The following is a 17,681-nucleotide window of genomic DNA, read 5'->3' on the forward strand; positions in this document are numbered from 1 at the left end:
TTAAGTAATAGAAGTTATACAAAAGTTGTCTGTATCAAATAATTTTGCACTTGTAGATATATGTTTCTATATCTTATTTCCTCAGTTAAATTGTGAGTTGCTTGGGGCTACATCCTCCACCTTATTATTTATTGCATTCCTTATAAAATTTAGCAGAATGACTTCTGTGTAGTAAGGGTTAAAGAAAAAGTCTAATTTATGTGACGATTATCTTTTTAGACTTTCTTTAACTATACTATTGGAACAAATCGTTCCGATAGTTAGTTATACCATTAATCATTCCACACAAAATATCCTAATACAGGTATGGAAATAGCCTTTGAAGCTGTTCAAAACTCAGTTACCTCTTCACGTCTACATTACTCTTACCTGGATTTTCCCCTCCATTATTTTCCCAGGCTCTGTAAGAATGCTGTGTGTGTGTTTGTAAACATATAAATATAAACCATTAAATAATTCTGGTCTCTGTCAGATTCCCATATGGTGCACCTGAGTGTCGGACCCATTAAAAACCTCACTGTCCTAGGAATTAGGACACAAACCTTCTAATCCTTCACTAATGTCCACTTTCTCCTTGGCAAAATGTAGGCTATGGGAGATACTGGGCTGAGCTAAGTTCTCTTCTAGCAAATCATATGAGCTTATGTAGACTGACTTCTTTGAATACAAATCAGGAAATGGAACATGAGAATTTAGTGGATAAATATAATCTACAATACTTGCAAATTTTAGCCTACTGTCTCCTCACTTCCTAATATTTACAATGAACCATCTTTGTAAATCCTGTTTTCCCAGTCTAGAAGGCTCTCCTCACCTCGTCTGTATTTATCTGTCTTACCACACTTCTATGTCAGGTTCTACCACTTCCAGAGGAAAATAACGAACCAGTCTCCCCAACCAGCCCAGTCCCCAAGAGTCTCATCTCCCTCTGAGCTACCGTAGCACTCATCATCCAGTTCAGGGACCCTGTTTTCTCCCCTGTATTTTTCTGTGTATAATGCTTGTCTATCTTACGGGACATGGACCACATTTTGTACTTCTCTTTATGCCTCTGTGTCACATAAGTAAACTAATTAATGCTTAATTTTTAGATTCAAATGCGGTCATATTAGTGGACTGCTAAAAACCTTTCAGAGGCATAGGTAAAATAAAGGACATTTTTGTATAAGTTAGATGTGTAGCAAACTGCTTTGAACAGAATATTTGCTTCAGACAACTTTAAGTAGCTGATTTTTACAAGGAACATTTACAGTAAACAGGCTACTTTAGAGTGTAAACTACAATAAGCATTTTGTAAAGTGACTTGACAATATGTATCGAGAACGTTAAAATTTTTTGTACCTTTTAGTATATCTATTTCTGGGAATGTATCCTAAAGAAATAATCCTACATCAGAAAAAGAAAAAAAACCCTTGAATGGGCACATACATTATATATCTACGAGGGAAGATCATATAGCCATTAAAAATGTAGTTGGTAAAATTTGGATCAACACAGAGAAATGCTATAATATAATGTTAAGTGAAAAAATCAGAATGTAAAATTTTACGTATAGCATGGTCAAAACAACATGCAAAAATACGAATAGAAAAAAAAAAAGAAATGGAGGAAATATACCAAGATGCTAAGAGGAGTTAGTTACCTTTTAATGGCAGAATTGCAATTTAAATTTTTATCTTTCTCTTTCTACTCTTTTCCTGTTTTCCTAATTGCCAAAATTGAGCTTATATTAATTTTGGAGTGGAAAAGAATGTAATTTCATATATAGGGGCATCAAGGATTTAAGTTTCAAGCAGAAAATGTTTAGAGTTCAAGTATCTTAGTGATTTCGTGCTTGTCTAAATAGAAGTTCAATCTTCTTTTTTTCTCTAAGTGTTGTCAAGACTGAAGAGTGACCTAACCATGTGCTCCCTCTTTTGAGTCCTTTCCTCAAACTTCCCAGGCCCTGTTGTCCCATGGAGTCCTGGGGCTGTTTGGGTTTCGATAGAGTTGAGAGTAGCTGCGAATGAGGGAACTCCCAGGCTCCTTTCCTCCACTTCGAGGCCAGGATACCAGCCAGTTCAGAAGTTCTCAATCAGTGCTCTCTCCAGCAAAAGCAGAAATACTGGGTAGGGCTCCTTCCCATTAGGTTGGTCAGGGTGTCAGAGATTTTTGGTGGCCTTTTCACATCAAGGAACTTACAGATTGGGTAAGTTAGGCCATGGATACCTAGACAGGGGCAGTGTTGGGCAAATTCATGCGACTAATAAAGTAAATGTATTTTGCTTAAAGCTAGACTACATTTGCTGGGCACTAAACTTTAAATCTGTTTAAACTTTCTGTTTAGAAATACCTGCCTTTGAATACTGGCATATTTTAATCAGGTTAAAGAGCACAAAGGAACAATAATAACAAATAGGATCAGATAATACCACTAACAAGGGGAAGAGAATATCCTGAGAAACAGAACTGAAACTCAAGTGATAGAAAGAAAATGAAACGAAACTGAAACCTAGCCAGCAAAGCTTTTAAAAAAAAAGAGCCCTGATCTTAACAGAGTCCTAGCAGGTAACTATTTATGAGCCAGTATTGCCAAAAGTAAAAGAAACAAATGTCTTAAATTTTTCTAAGTTACATTTGTACTTGAAATGAAACACATAACCAGCTGTGTGACCTTGCTAAAGTCATTTACCCTCTCTGAGTCTCAGTTTACTCATTGGTGAAAATAGGGGTGATAGTACGTGTCAGCGTAGACTAAATATAGAGTCTCAGGGCTTGAGGGACTTTAGGGATCATCAGGCTCTTCCACTGGCACAGGGCCTCAGTCGTGCCATGCTTCCTCCCAGTCACCTTACATTCAGGGCCACATCTCTCCCGTCCATATAGTGAGTTCTCATAGCAGCCAAAGTTTCTGCAGGGTCCACTGAAGGCTCAGGCAAACTGAGTCCCAAGGAATGTGAGGGAGGGGCCAAGAGGGGAAAGGCTGGGAGGACTTTTAACTGATCTGGCTTGCGAAGATGGCTCCTCGGGGACAGCTGAGTGGTCCAAGGCAGCTGGGATGGGATACAACCATTCATCATTACCAGAGAAGGAGTCTCTATTGCCATAAGGTGACAGTGATGGAGCCAGGAACAGGAGACAGGGACAGGGTACCACCCGGGTGCCTGACCTGTGCAGATAGGACGCCACGCTCAGAAGAAAAGAGCCCTGCGCTGGTGTAAATGCTCTGCTATTGCCATCTTGAAATTTACAACAATCTTTTAACAGAGGGCCCTGCAATTTCACTTTGCACTAAGCTCCACAAATTATGTAGCCAGTCTAAGTACAACATCCAAGAGTTGCTTAGCAGAGGGCTGGGTGGATGATGAGGAGGGGGACACAGGGAGATCAGGAACTGTCCTGGCCTGTGTGACTTCTTCCTAAGCCCCAGTAAGTGGGAAGACGGGGCTGCCCCGTGCTTCCTGCCCCTAGAGGACTGGCTTAGCACCTGAAGGACTCACCTGACAGTGTGTGGGGACTGGGGCTCATTCCCACGGAGGCGGCTCCACAGAGGTATGTGGGAGAGGAGCCAGGGCCTGGTTATTGTCATTTTTTCCCTTTATTGCGCGGATGTAAAATTCACATAACATGAAGGTAACCATTTTAAAGCATAGAGTTCAATGGCATTTAGTACGCTCACAATATTGTAACCATCACCTCTGATCTAGTTCTGAAACATTTTCCTCACCTCAAAAGGAAACCATGTACCCATTAAGCAATCACTCCCCATTCCTCCCACCCCTCAACCCCTGGCAACCACTAATTTGCTTTCTGTCTCTATCGATTTCCCTATCCTGGACAAGTCATACAAATGGAAAACATACAATGTGTGACCTTTTGTGTCTGGCTTCTTTCTCTTAGCGTAATGTTTTGGAGGTTCATCCACATTGTAGAAGGTAGCATGTAACGTGGTAGTATTATGGCTGAATTATATTCCATTGTATGGATAGTTCACATTTTGTTTATCCATTCATCCATTGATGGACACGTGGGTTGTTTCCACATTTTAGCTACTGTGAGTAGTGCCATAATGGACATTTGTGTAAACATATTTGTTTGAGTGCCTGTTTTAAATTCTTTTGGGTATACACACCTAGGATGCTGGATCATATGGTAATTCTTTTTTTTTTTAAAGATTTAATTTCTTTTTCCTTTTTCTCCCCAAAGCCCCCTGGTACATAGTTGTGGGTCCTTCTGGTTGTGCTATGTGGGATGCAGCCTCAGCGTGGCCCAATGAGCGGTGCCATGTCCGCCCCAGGGACCCGAACCGGTGAAACCCTGCACCGCAGAAGCGGAGCGCTCAAACTTAACCAGTTGGCCATGGGGCTGGCCCCTTGATAGTCTTTTGATGCACAAAAGTTTTTAAGTTTTATGAAGTCCAGTTTGTTTTTTCTTTTTTGTTGCTTGTACTTGTATGTCATTTCTAAGAATCCATTGCCAAATCTGAGGTCAGGAAGATTTATTGCTATGTTTTCCTCTAAGAGTTTTATAGTTTTAACTTCTAAATTTAGGTCTTTCATCTACTTCGAGTTGATTTTTATATCTGCTGTAAAATAGAGGTCCAACTTCCTTCGTTTGCTTGTGGAAATCTAGTTGTTCCAGTACCATTTGTTGAAAGACAATTCTTTCCCCATTTTATTGTCTTGGCACCCTTGTCATTTAGCCATACATGTATGGGTTTATTTCTAGCCTCTTGATTCCATTCCACTGATCTATGTGTCTTATCATTTTGAATTGGTGTGGACAAACACATGTCAGAATGGGCTGCAGCCCGCCTTGCGCAGTCATGGTAACGTGTCAGTACATGCTGTCCAAAGGTCAGATACTCAGTGCTTGGTAAATCGGTTAAAAAAAGTAGAGCTGTTAACAGTAAGCATAAATGTACAAACACATATGCTGAAACAATAATCGAGGGACCTTTTCGAGAATTTGAAATAAATAGAGACAACCTGACCACCCTCACTTGGCAGACCTCTCCCAGAAGCCATGGTTCTCATGTTGGTGGATGAACTTGTTCCACAAACACAAGTAAACATCTTAAAGAAGGGCAGATCCATCAAAGACACTGCAAACAGTTGAGAACACCGCGCTCTGTATGCTAAAACCAGGAAAAAATTATGATGCATTTGCTTCAAGCTGTTTTAAATCATCCCCCTATTTTCAGCTTGGAAACATAACAGTTTGTTTTTCTCTCTCTTTAGACAGAGTGGTCAAACTTTCTATGAGTAAATGTAGTTCAAATAAGTTCAATCAAATGGTCTAAATAATTTATTATTTACTTTTTAAAGTTTAACTTATTTGTTATTAATTATATTTTAATTTTATTACATGTATGCTTATATTATTTATATAATTATATTGTTTATATTTATTGTTAATTAAATTATTAATAATAATTAATTAAAATGCTTAAAAATAACCCCTTAACTCAACAATTTACCGTTTACTTGGTGTACCATGCTAGATGCAGACTTTTGTTCATTCATTCGACAAACATTATCTGGTCGTTAGGGTGGCACAGGAAAAGGCTCTGCCTTCCTGAACCTGCTGGGTCCTCAGTCAGTCCTGTAAAGGGCAAGGTAGCAGAGGATGCAAAACGTTTCCAGGGCTCCACCCACCCCGGCTCTCCCAGCTGTGTCTTGGTCCCAGGGTCTGAGCTCCCCAGGCAGTCAAGTCCACAAGTGTACATCTGCCTTCGCCTCTCAGCTCAGCCAAGACGTACAGGAGTTCTTCATATGGAATTTTACTAGGATGCTAAGGGAAATCCCAAAAGAACAAGAACAAAGAAGAAAACACGAAAGCAGAGAAATAGACCAGTTTACTGAACAAGGATCATTTATCCCAAGGGAACAAGAGTTCATTTCAGTCTTACCAAGAGAATCTTTCCCCAGACCCTAGTTTTCCACACGTCGTCCCCATACTCCTAGCGTACTCCTTCCTTTGGCTGCCAGACTCTTAGAAGGATCTCCAAGGGAGGGTTAGACCTTTTCTGGGACCTCAAAGGCTGTTCTAGTTCGGTTTCAGACTGTCTCTAGGGGTAATTAGCTGAGGAATAACCCCCTTGCAGCCCTAGCCCCACACCTAACCTTTGCAGGGATGTGGAGCAAAGGTGCAAAGCGAGGCCTGCATACCATATGTCTAAATACGTAAAAGTCAAAAATCAGGCTAACAAACTGTTAAATGACATGTTACATCCTCCTTCCTTGACAAACATAACTGCTTAATGATATGGAAAGCAGGTTCCCATTTAGAATCCCTCCCCCGCCAGGGGTCTGTCCCTATTGCTCTCCTCATCATATTCCACAAAGGACCTTTCACATAGGTATGTGGTAACTCCAGCTAACACGTCCAAGTTCTATATTATTTCTTTTCTTTTTTTTTTTTTTTGAGGAAGATTAACCCTGAGCTAACTACTGCCAGTCCTCTTTTTTTTGCTGAGGAAGCCTGGCCCTGAGCTAACATCCTTGCCCATCTTCCTCTACTTTATATGTGGGACGCCTAGCACAGCATGGCGTGCCAAGCAGTGCCATGTCCACACCCAGGATCCGAACCAGTGAACGCCTGGCCACCGAGAAGTGGAACATGTGAGCTTAACCGCTGTGCCACCGGGCCGGCCCCTCTATGTTATTTTGAATCTACGATTATCTCAGTACAAACTTAAATATAGAAAAAAAGAGGAAGAGGGAGGAATGAAGAAAGAGAGAGAGGGAGTCTGTGTGTGTGTGCAGTATGGCCCACAGACCCAAACAAGTGGTGCCCCTGTGCTGGGCTGTCTGCTTTAGCGGACCCCTTGTGGCCACCTTCGGCTAGGCCCCTCCTCATGGGACAAGGAGCCCACAGGCTAAGGCAGCTTACCTAAGACTTGCACAGTGCTCCCCCTTCCAAACCACGCTCTGGGGCCCCAGGGCCCTGGAACTCCCTGCTGAAATGGCCTCCAGCCCGCTGCCAGGGCCTGCACAGGCGTTCCCCTTTTGCCATCCTCCTGAGTGGATCTCCCTGCACTGCCGGTGTGTGCACCTCTAGGCCCAGGGGGAGGCAAAGGGGTGGCTGTTTGTGGAGTGTATGGACAGAACTTGATTTGGAAAATGAAAACTTACAGTGTTGGTAACTCCACATGGCAGTGACCCGGTGCAGGGAGGAGGCAGGCACAATGTTTCTCTCCCTCTTAGCCACAATGTTCCAGAAAGGAGAGCAAGAAGAAGGCAAAGCCAGCCCCTAGCACAATCCCTGAACTGTAGTGAGCAGGACATGGTTCATAGAACAATCGAGAGGCAAAGATCAACTGTTCTGATCCAATCAACCGCGAGCAATTGTGACATCAAGCAAAATGTCAGGCACCAATCCAAAGATTAAAATATAAATATGAACTAGAATAAGGCATGCTCCATTATTTCTCTCTTCCAGTCATGAGCTGATTGTACTTCTCGGGAAAGAAGGGCCATTGATTTTGGTATCCAACACCCAACAGTTCAAAGTATGGTAACATTTTCTAGGTCCTTCTGGCCCAGCTAGGACATCTGGCCTGAAGTCTCACAATGGAGAGAGGCTGTTTCTTCTTCAAGTCCTGTCAAACAACAAGGATTTCCTGGTATGTGCCACACCTACTTTCTCTGAGGATAAAATGAACCTAAGACCTGCCTGTTACGGCACAGGAGGAAATAGGATGTAGGGGTGAGGTTATCTCAGAGTACAGTTGAGAAGTTTCTGGATGTTTAATATTAGAAACAGAATCATCTGTCAATCACCAAGTGCTGCATGTTTTAGAGTTTGGAGCATTTCTTTTTCTATTCCAGACTAATTTATATTTCACAGCGGACTTTTGGAATTACCGTCTTAGGTATTTATGCACTGCCTCATTCCGCTCCCAAAATGATTTGAAGCAACTTATCTCCCTTTAAGGTTAATGTGTTTGAGTCCTAAAACTCTTCAAAATGCTTTTGGTTTTATATTAGCCAGCCAAAACTTCTCTTGGGAAATTGTCATAGAAAATAAATAACCAAGGAGGGAGAGGCATAGTTAAGCCAGAGAACACTTGGGGCCAAGTGTATTGGAAACATGTTTCTGCTTGTGGCCATCCTGGGGGAAATGGCATAACACTTGAAAAAATAATTTCTAGGGGATTGTTCTGGAGCACAGGGCCTGACCGCAGAAGGTGCTCAATGTCCATTTGTTGACTGGAGCAGAGTTTCCCAATCAGCGAGCTGCAGTGCTATGAGAGGGATCAGGGTGCTGGCGCTCTCAGGCACAAGTGCTATCATTTACTGCGTGTGCCAAGCTGGAAATCACCAGGTCCAGCCCCATCATACACTCCTGGCTGTGGATAGTCCTGTGAGCTCCTCCAGGTCAGGGAAGAGAGCTCGTTTATATTTATGTCCTAAGAACAGGGCATCATGCCTGGCATCTGATAGGCACTAAATGTTGAGCAGAATTTGCAAGGCTGCTTTTTATAGCTTCCTTCAAATCATCTATTAGAATGTTGAGCAGTATAAGATCAAGGACAGAACTATTGATCTGCCAGGTGCCAGGTTGACAATAATTTATTAATCCACACTGGAGGGATGCTAAGTCTAAATAGGAGGACACTTTGGAGGGACATGACAATATTGCTCGAACACCAGAAAGGTTGTCCTAGGGCAAGCTGGGAACCAATGAATGAAAAACCAAGAACAGGTCAGGTTCTCCCAAGTACGGTATCCTGGGTGAGGGCGTGGGAAAAGGCACATTCTCATTAGGGCTGGAATCAGGGTAACTGCACAGTTTTTCTGGAAGAGAATTTAGTAACATGTATGAAAAGTCTTAAATATGTACAGAAACTTTGACCTAGGAATTCCACTTCTAGATTTTGGTCACTGAAATTTAATCCGCTTCTCAAAGATATGTGTACAAGAATGTTCACCATAGTATTGGTTATCATAGGGGAGCATTTATAACAGCATAAACTTTCAACAATCAGGGCTTAAATAAATCACAATATAGCCATTGAATGGAATATTATACAGCTATTAAAATGGTGATATAGAGCTATATTTATTTGAATGAAAATATGTTTGTACTATATGGTTAAGTAGAAAAAATCAGGATACAAATGGCACCATTTTTAATTTGATAGAAATATATATATTATATTATATATAGAGAGAGAAAGAGAGACAGAGACAGAGGGAGACAGAGACAGAGGCAGAGAAATTCTTGAAGGATATATACCAAAATGCTAACGGTGGTTATCTCTCTAGGTGGCAAGAATAGAACTAATTTAAAATTTTTATTTTTATGTTATTTCTAAACTTTTAACTATGGGATATGAGATATTGTAATAATGGTAAAGTAAGTTAGAGCTGATGAAAACATGACCCTGCTGTTCATGAAAGCAGTGAGCTTTCTGCTGCCCAAAGTGCTCAGCTAGAGATGCAACGGTTACTTGGCTGAGTGTTGTGGGCAGAAAGCTGGAACAGAAGAGGCTAAAGCCACTTGCAACTGCAGAGGCTCTGATTCCATGGAGGAAGATGGTGACGTTGGAAAATGTGCATAAGTTCCTCGGACACCTTGTCAGGCAAATCTGGTTTTGCAGAAATAATATTTAAAAATTCTTTACAAGGCTTTCTTGTTGTTGGTGATGAGAATATCTTTTCAAATCAGAAGCTGTGTTCTTAATATTTGCCCCTTTCTATGACTTCCTAGTGAGCAACATAATAACAATTGGAATAGTCTCGTTTCGTTCACTGCTTTGGTAGACAATAGCTTTGTCTGTGGCCCTGAAAACAGAAATAGTATTTGCCTCTCATCCCACTGGGTACAATGGAAGCTCCATGAGGCCAGGTATTTTATTTTATTTTTTTTGTCCCAGAGCCCAGAAGAGTGCTTGGCACACAGAAGGCACTCAGTAACTATTTTTGAATGAATACATGAATGTTGGCAGAGTAAAACAAGCAACTTGGAAGAAGGCTGCTCTGTAAATACATGCTTTTTCTGTATTCATTTTAAGTACTTCAAAAACCTGAATTTGTAAACAGAATTTCCAAACAAAAATTCAGTCTTTTTTCATGTGATTAAATTTCCAAATTACTAACATTCTTTAAACGCCAGATATGGTCTTTATACAGCCATATATTAAAAAATGAGAACTACAGATTATGTTCTAGATAACCACCGTTCAATAGAACTTCGCGCGACAAAAGACATATCTACATTCTCCAATATGGTAGCCACTGGCCATATGAGGTATGTGAGCACTTGAAATGGGGCTGGTTGAGAATGAGGGGCTGAATTTTAAATTTTATTTAATTCTCATTAATATAAATTTAAATTTACATATCATATATGACTGGTGGCTACTATATTGGACAGTGCAGCTCAAGATCAAACTTCTTATCTTAGCACATGTGACAAGGTAAATACAATGTGTTTACCAAGATACTCTATATAAGCATGGTGCCATTACTACAATCTAGATTGACTCTTGTACTGAAAGAATGCATGGAAATAGACCCAGGAAACCAGGATGCATAACAGTAAAGTATCTTTCAGAAATTAAAAAAATTTCTTTACCACACAGCCTTCCTAATCTCCAGTAGTCCTGCTACATTCTGGACATTCCACAAATGTGTTTGCATCCAAAGTAAGGTTTTACGAGCTACAAGATGCAAAGCAATGATCTGTGCAGGGCATGCTGTCAGTATTACAATGAAAAGTGCAATTTGCATGAAAAGTATGATTATTTTTATTCTAAGTGCCCTTTTATTAGTTGACTATTGTACAATACTGCTTTGGTAATGTTAGTTATAAATAAAGGTTTTCTATTTGTTTGTTTTTGCTTAAAGATCCCTGTTACATTATCTCCAAAGCAGATAACAGCATTGAGGAATTAAGTGAATGCAGAACTAAGACAATCATTCAGAAGAGCCACCCCACGGCCTTCCTCAGAAGCCTTCGGGAAACATCATGCAGTGTCCTCCTTTAAACTGAGTGTTTATCTTCATTCTTTATGTTACTGATATTCAACTGTCCTATGGCCATTCTTAGCAATATAGATGTTCCTGTAGGTCAAAGAATGGAAAGCAACTTCAGAGAAAGGCAAAAATGGAAGGAGAATGCAGGTAAACTGAATATATTATTGTGGAATTAAATTGAAAAAAATTGTTGTTAGGTTTATTAAGAATTATAACCTGGGGCCAGCCCAGTGATGCAATGGTTAAGTGCACACGTTCCACTGTGGAGGCCTGGGGTTCGGGTTTTGCGGGTTCGGATCCTGGGTGCAGACATGGCACCGCTTGGCAAGCCATGCTGTGGCAGGCGTCCCACATGTAAAGTGGAGGAAGATGGGCACGGATGTTAGCTCAGGGCCAGTCTTCCTCAGCAAAAAGAGGAGGATTGGCAGCAGATGTTAGCTCAGGGCTAATCTTCCTCTAAAATATATATATATATAACCTGTTGATAAATGAAGTGCAATCATCTCATTATAGCTAAGCTGTTCTAATGAAAAATGATGCAGGCTCTGTGAGCTGAGGAGTTGAAAGAAAGATTTCCTGGATTCTCAAGATCTGGTAGTAGTGCTCCTTTATTCAGAGAATAGCATGGAGTAGCATGGGGACAGGACCCATGGGCAGTAAAGAGCTGCAATGGGTTGAGGGTAGGGCTAAATTTATAAGGCACAGGTATGTGAGTTATTTCTTTACAAGACAAAGGAAAGATCATGTAAAAAAGCCATCAAAAGGCAGCCGGCTCCGTGGCTGAGTGGTTAAGTTTGCGTGCTCCACTGCAGCGGCCCAGGGATCGGATCCTGGGCGCGGACATGGCACCGCACGTCAGGCCACGTTGAGGCGGCGTCCCACATCCCACAACTAGAAGGACCTGCAACTAAGATATACAACTATGTACCGGGGGAGTTTGGGAAATAAAGCAGAAAAAAAAAAAGCCATCAAAATGGTATCAGTGCAGGCGGGGTCTGGTTATTGGGTGATCCTATAACTTTGGATAGGAGTCAGGTCAGATCAGATCAGGAGGTTCTATGCTTCCCGGAGGATGATATAGATCCATCTGTAGGGCAGGATGCCTTGACCTTCTCACCCTGGGGCAGGCTTGATCCTCATCATAAAATCTCCCCTGAACCCATTTGGCCCCAAAATCCTTTGGGGATATGGACGATGGCCAACCTTCTGTAACTACTTCTGGCTGAACAAGGTCATAGAGCTGTCCCTAAATGGGGCCATGAGGGCACAGGAAGGAGGTTCAGTGGACTGGAAGGTTGGGTCCATGGAGTCCAAAGCTGACAAGGTATACAGGTCCTCTGGAGATGAGAGAATCTTCTGATGAGAAGTGGTCTAGGAGGCAAAAACTTTGTTGACATGCAGAAGACGAACAACGAAATAGATAACAAATTATAATAAGAAATACAAGCAATATGATTAACCCAATGAATAAGGCTTTGATAGTAGTCCAGAGACCTGGACTTGACCAGGAGCCCAACCAATCATTTAGGGATAGGGTAGGGTCAGACATGGATTTAATCTGGTGGCTCATATCAGGTAGGAAGCCAAAGATATTTTAATGGTGGTCAGGAATATAGACACATCGTTCGGTTTTTAGAATTGCACAAGTGCCCCTCTGTGCTGCCATCAAGACATCCAGTGCCATTCGGTTTTGGAGGACTGGCTTATGCATTTGGGATACTTCTAAATTGAGCAGTGAAAGGCTATGTTGTGTATTGTTTAATGCCTTCATGGTAAATTTGTTTAGGGCTTCCACGTGCCAGATGACACTTTCGATTCCTAACTGGGAAGGAAAATTGAGGCAAGGTGGTCATAACAGTCGAAGACAGAATGAGTCCAGTGTTGTTGCAGGTTGGGTAGGTTAGCAAGAGGAGATATAGTAAATGCAGTTATACCTTGCATCCAGATAAAGCCTAGGGTGCATTGTCCAATCCATCCAGGTGCTAGCCAAGGCCATAAGTTGGAGACACATAACCACAGAGTGCCATTAGGGGCTAACTGACATGTGTTGGGCCATCTATCCCAGTATGTTTTTTTAAGGCTATGATATGAGAACACATATAATGGGGAATTTGTGCCATAGGTCGGGTGCTATTAGGCCATGCATCACAAGTGTGATTGCTTTGTTCCCAACATAGAGTGGCCTTTTGACTGAGTTGACCACTTTTGACTGAGTAAGCCAAATATATTCGTCCCAAGTTTGATATAGTCCGTCCTGTGTGTGTCAATAAGTTGGGGACTTTACCTTAGGAACTTGTTGTTTATGATCCACCTGTGACAAGGCAAATTTACTTAGTATTTGGGCATTAGAGTTGAAGCAAAAGGTTTGATTGTGGCCAGGGAGATCCCAAGTATCAGAGACAGATGCCACAAGGAGACATTATGATTAGTAACAGATGAATCTTGTAGAAGAGAAGAGCTAGAATCTAAAATCCATGAATGTGTACTATAGCTTCTACTGAAATGTAATTTTTCTCCTTAAAATCACCATCATTTTTACAAAAGATAGCCAAATTAAGATGAACTGATTTGCAAAATAAGTGTAGTTTCAACTTGGTCCAAGTATTTACATAAGTGCAGCAAGAATAGCAATTGATTACATAGACTCTTTTAAATCTGCTTTGCTGGAATTTTTTAATGAAGAATCTTAGCTTGAACTTTAAAGCCTCTGAGGTCAGAAAAGCCAAGCCAAGGACTTGCCATCAGATTTTGCCTGTAATACCTACATATTTGGGTGGATTCCTCTCTTTTTGGGGTCCCTCAAAATATTTTGAGGGTCCTTGCACCTGCCAGATAAGTGAGCTTCCTTACTTACCAGGTAAGTTTGCTGGAATCTCTATAAACAAGGTACCAGGCCAATATTTCCTGTGGCTAATGTTTCAAGTGGCTTTATTCCAGAAAGTCAACCTTCACTCCTCAAAGGCTGTATTGTCATATCTGAGTCTGTATGTTTCTCTCAAATATGACATTCCAGTCAAAGCCTTCATTATATAACCAATGTCTCCAAATGTGTCCTGTTATAAGGAGAACAGATTCTTTTTGAACTTATGCAAATAACTATATTGCCATGAAATAAGCATATTCACTCAATCACTGAGTTTCCAAATTCTGGAGGGATCAGGTAGGGAGAAAAAGAGAAATGTTTCAGTTCTGCTCACAAAGATATAATTTCACCACGTTGCTATCAGTCATAGTTAGCATAAAAGAGAAAAAGATTTACTTACATCTGAGACAACAAAGCAAAACATCAAACAGTCAATAATATTTCAAACAAACGTCATAAAAAATTAAAATCATCCTCATCACTTCCTACAGTCTTCTATAATCGATTCTTGATCTTAACCTTCTGTTAGCAGATACAGATCCATCTGTAGGGCAGGACACCTTGACCTTCTCTCCCTGGGGCAGCCTTGGTTCTCATCAAAAATACCGTAGATTTGGTGACTCATAAACAGTAGAGATTTATTTCTCACAGATCTGGAGGTTGGGAAGTTCAAGATTCAGTCACCAGCAGATTGGATGTCTGATGAGAGCCTGCTTCCTGGTCCATAGGCAGCCATCTTTTCACTGTGTCCTCACATGGCAGAAGGGGAGAGGGAGCTCTATGGGGGTCCCTTTTACCGGGGCACTAATCACATGGGTGAGGCCTCCACCCCCATGACCTAATCACCTCCCAAAGGCCCTGCCTCCTAATACCATCACAGTGGGGATTAGGCTTCAACACATGAATTTGGGAGGGACACAGTCAGTCTATAGCATGTATGTTTTATAGCTTCTAGGTCAGTTTTGATCACATAAGAGCTGCATGATAAATACTTGATCGTTGATTGTTAATAACATTGTATAAAAGTTAGAACGATATTCATTCATTTGTTTGTTCAATAAATATTGAATTTACTGAGAAGGTATCATGAGGCGAGTGCTGTCCTAGGCATGAGCAGACATCACTGAAGAAGACACCCCTGGTCTCCCATCGGCCTGGGGCACAGGTTCAGGATGACTTAGTCTCCTCCTTTTGGCACCAATACTGCAGAGTCTTCCTAGGTTATTCAATACATCCTATCAAGTGTATATATGCCACTGCTGTTGCTTTACAACTGTGCAAACACATCTGAACAGGCCTCTGCATCGAGGGACACAGTTACTGGGGCCATCACAGCGGGCAGCTGTGCCCTGCTAGCAGCCTGGTTGATGCCTTTGCTCACTAAATTTCTTATAATTTCAGTTATCTTCTGCTATCATTTCCACACGGTCCACAGTGTGTCTTATTGGGGGAAGCTGTATCTTTACAGCAGTGGTTCTCAAATTTTTGGCCTTAAGATCTCTTTATACATTTAAAAATTATTGCAACTCCAAAGGGCTTTGGTTGATGTGAGTTCTCACTCTATAGTTATTTACTATACATTTAAAAAAATATTTATTAACGGGGCTGGGCCCATGGCTGAGTGGTTAAGTTCGCACGCTCTGCTTTGACGGCCCAGGGTTTCTCCGGTTCAGATCCTGGGCGTGGACATGGCACTGCTCGTCAGGCCACATTGAGGTGGCATCCCACATGCCACAACTAGAAGGACCCACAACTAAAATATACAACTATGTACTGAGGGATTTGGGGAGAAACAGCAGGAAAAAAAAAAGACTGGCAACAGCTGTTAGCTCAGGTGCCAATCTTTAAAAAAAAAAAGGAAGTTTCCTTTGTAAAAAAAAATTTATTAAATCATTTAAAAGCAATAATAAATCCATTTTTTTTACACAAATGACATGTTTTATGAAGACAGCTATATTTTCTGAAACTAAAAACATCTAGTGAGAAAAGTGGCATTGTTTTACATTTTTTGCAAACCTTAATATCGGGCCTAATATCTCTTTAACGTGGAACAGCTGGATTCTCACATCTGCTTCTGCGTTTACTCTTTTGTAATACGTTGTTTTAGTTTAGGTACGTGGGAAAAAAAAATCTGGCCTTGTACAAATATGTGCTTGGAAAGGAGAGGAGAATTTTCATGTAATTGTGGATATTCTTCTTTGAAATCTCACCAAAGGGAGACAAGTAGCAGTTTCTTAAGTTTAGTTGCAGTGTGGAATCTGAAACTCTATCAGTGAAATTTCCCTGCTCAGTTGCATTCATCCGTTGGTCTATCAGACACTCTGAGTGGATCTTTCATCCATGTCTGTGCATAATTTTATAACATCATGCACTGACTATTTGGAAAATACTGGTTCACAGAGTTGTGGAGATCTTCCAGGTGTCCGCCCATTTCATTATACAATATCAGAAAACCACATTCATTAATATCAACACCAATCTCATCTGAAAAGTAAGTGTTGGGAAGCTGTCAAGCTTATGAGGCCTGATACAAGATTTTTAAAAATCTAACTTTTTCTGAAAAGCTCAAAAGAAACAAATCCTGGTGGTTGCCTTTCCTTGGTGTGACAAGCTCGCTTGGTCCATTTTCACAAAAATGTCTGCTGAGCAGTCAAGTCTGAATAACCATAGTTGCCACCTGTTCTTTCAAGTAAAAAGAGTGTTCCCTGAAGAAAGTGGTTAGTTTAGCTCACCACTCAACGGCACAGGCGCTCTTCCTCGAGATGACCACGGTGCTTGGACACACCGCGGAAGTGCTTTGTGCCCACTTTCCGCTACATCACACAGAATACTCACAAGACATGCTGAAAGGCCAAGATTTAACGCAATTAGTAGTTCGTATTGCTTTATCAAGGAGGTTCTTATGTAAAACCGGCTTTCTTTCTTTAACCCATGATGGATGGCAGTGAAGGATACCGTGCGTACCAGCACAGTTTGGTGCCACTGCCACAATTTGTGCCAAGACTTCAGCAGTTTTATCCTCCACTGCTTTTGTAGCATCAGTGCAAATGGCAACATAGTGAAAAAGGCAAACAACATTTTAGTATTATTCCAATAATAATTTTGACCCTGCAGACCTCCTGAGAGGGCCTTGGAAACAGCCAGTGGTCCATGTCATCACGCTTTGAGAACTGCTGTTATGGGTTGAATGGTGTTCCCCTAAAATTCCTGTGTTGAAGCCCTAATCCCAGAACGTCAGAATGTGACTGTATTTGGAGATAGGGCCTTTAAAGAGGTGATTAAGGTAAAACGAGGCCCTTTGGGTGGTCTAATACAATCTGACTGATGTCCTTATAAGAAGAGGTGATCAGGATGCACAGAGACACCAGGAGTGCGTGTGCACAGAGGGACAAGCATGTGAAGAGGCAGCGAGAGGATGCTTATCTGCAAGCCAAGGACAGAGGCCTCTGAGGAGACTGCCCTGCAGGCACCTTGATCTTGGCCTTTCAGCCTCCAAAACAGAGAAAATAAATGTCTGTTGTTTAAGCCCCTCAGCCTGCTATTTTGTTATGGCAGCCCTAGCAAACTGACACAGTCTTTCTCACGCCCATGCTGTGTGTCAGGTGGCTTCTGCAACAACTGCCCCTTGAAAACCATTCCCCCTCCTCTCTGGCGGATTGCTCTGATGCTTGTGTGTACGTGTCCCACGCTCCTTCAGAAGGAGCCCGCCGGCTCTGCTTGGTGTTTACATTGCACTCTGTCCACATTTTCATTACGGCTCTAGCCTAGGCACTTTTCCACTCATATAACTGCTTCGTGGCTTAATTAGGAGATCTTTGAGTTTGAGGACCAATTCAATTTCTCCCCCACGCCTA

The sequence above is a fragment of the Equus asinus genome, chromosome 7, assembly GCF_041296235.1.
Source record: "Equus asinus isolate D_3611 breed Donkey chromosome 7, EquAss-T2T_v2, whole genome shotgun sequence".
Lineage (NCBI taxonomy): Eukaryota > Metazoa > Chordata > Mammalia > Perissodactyla > Equidae > Equus > Equus asinus.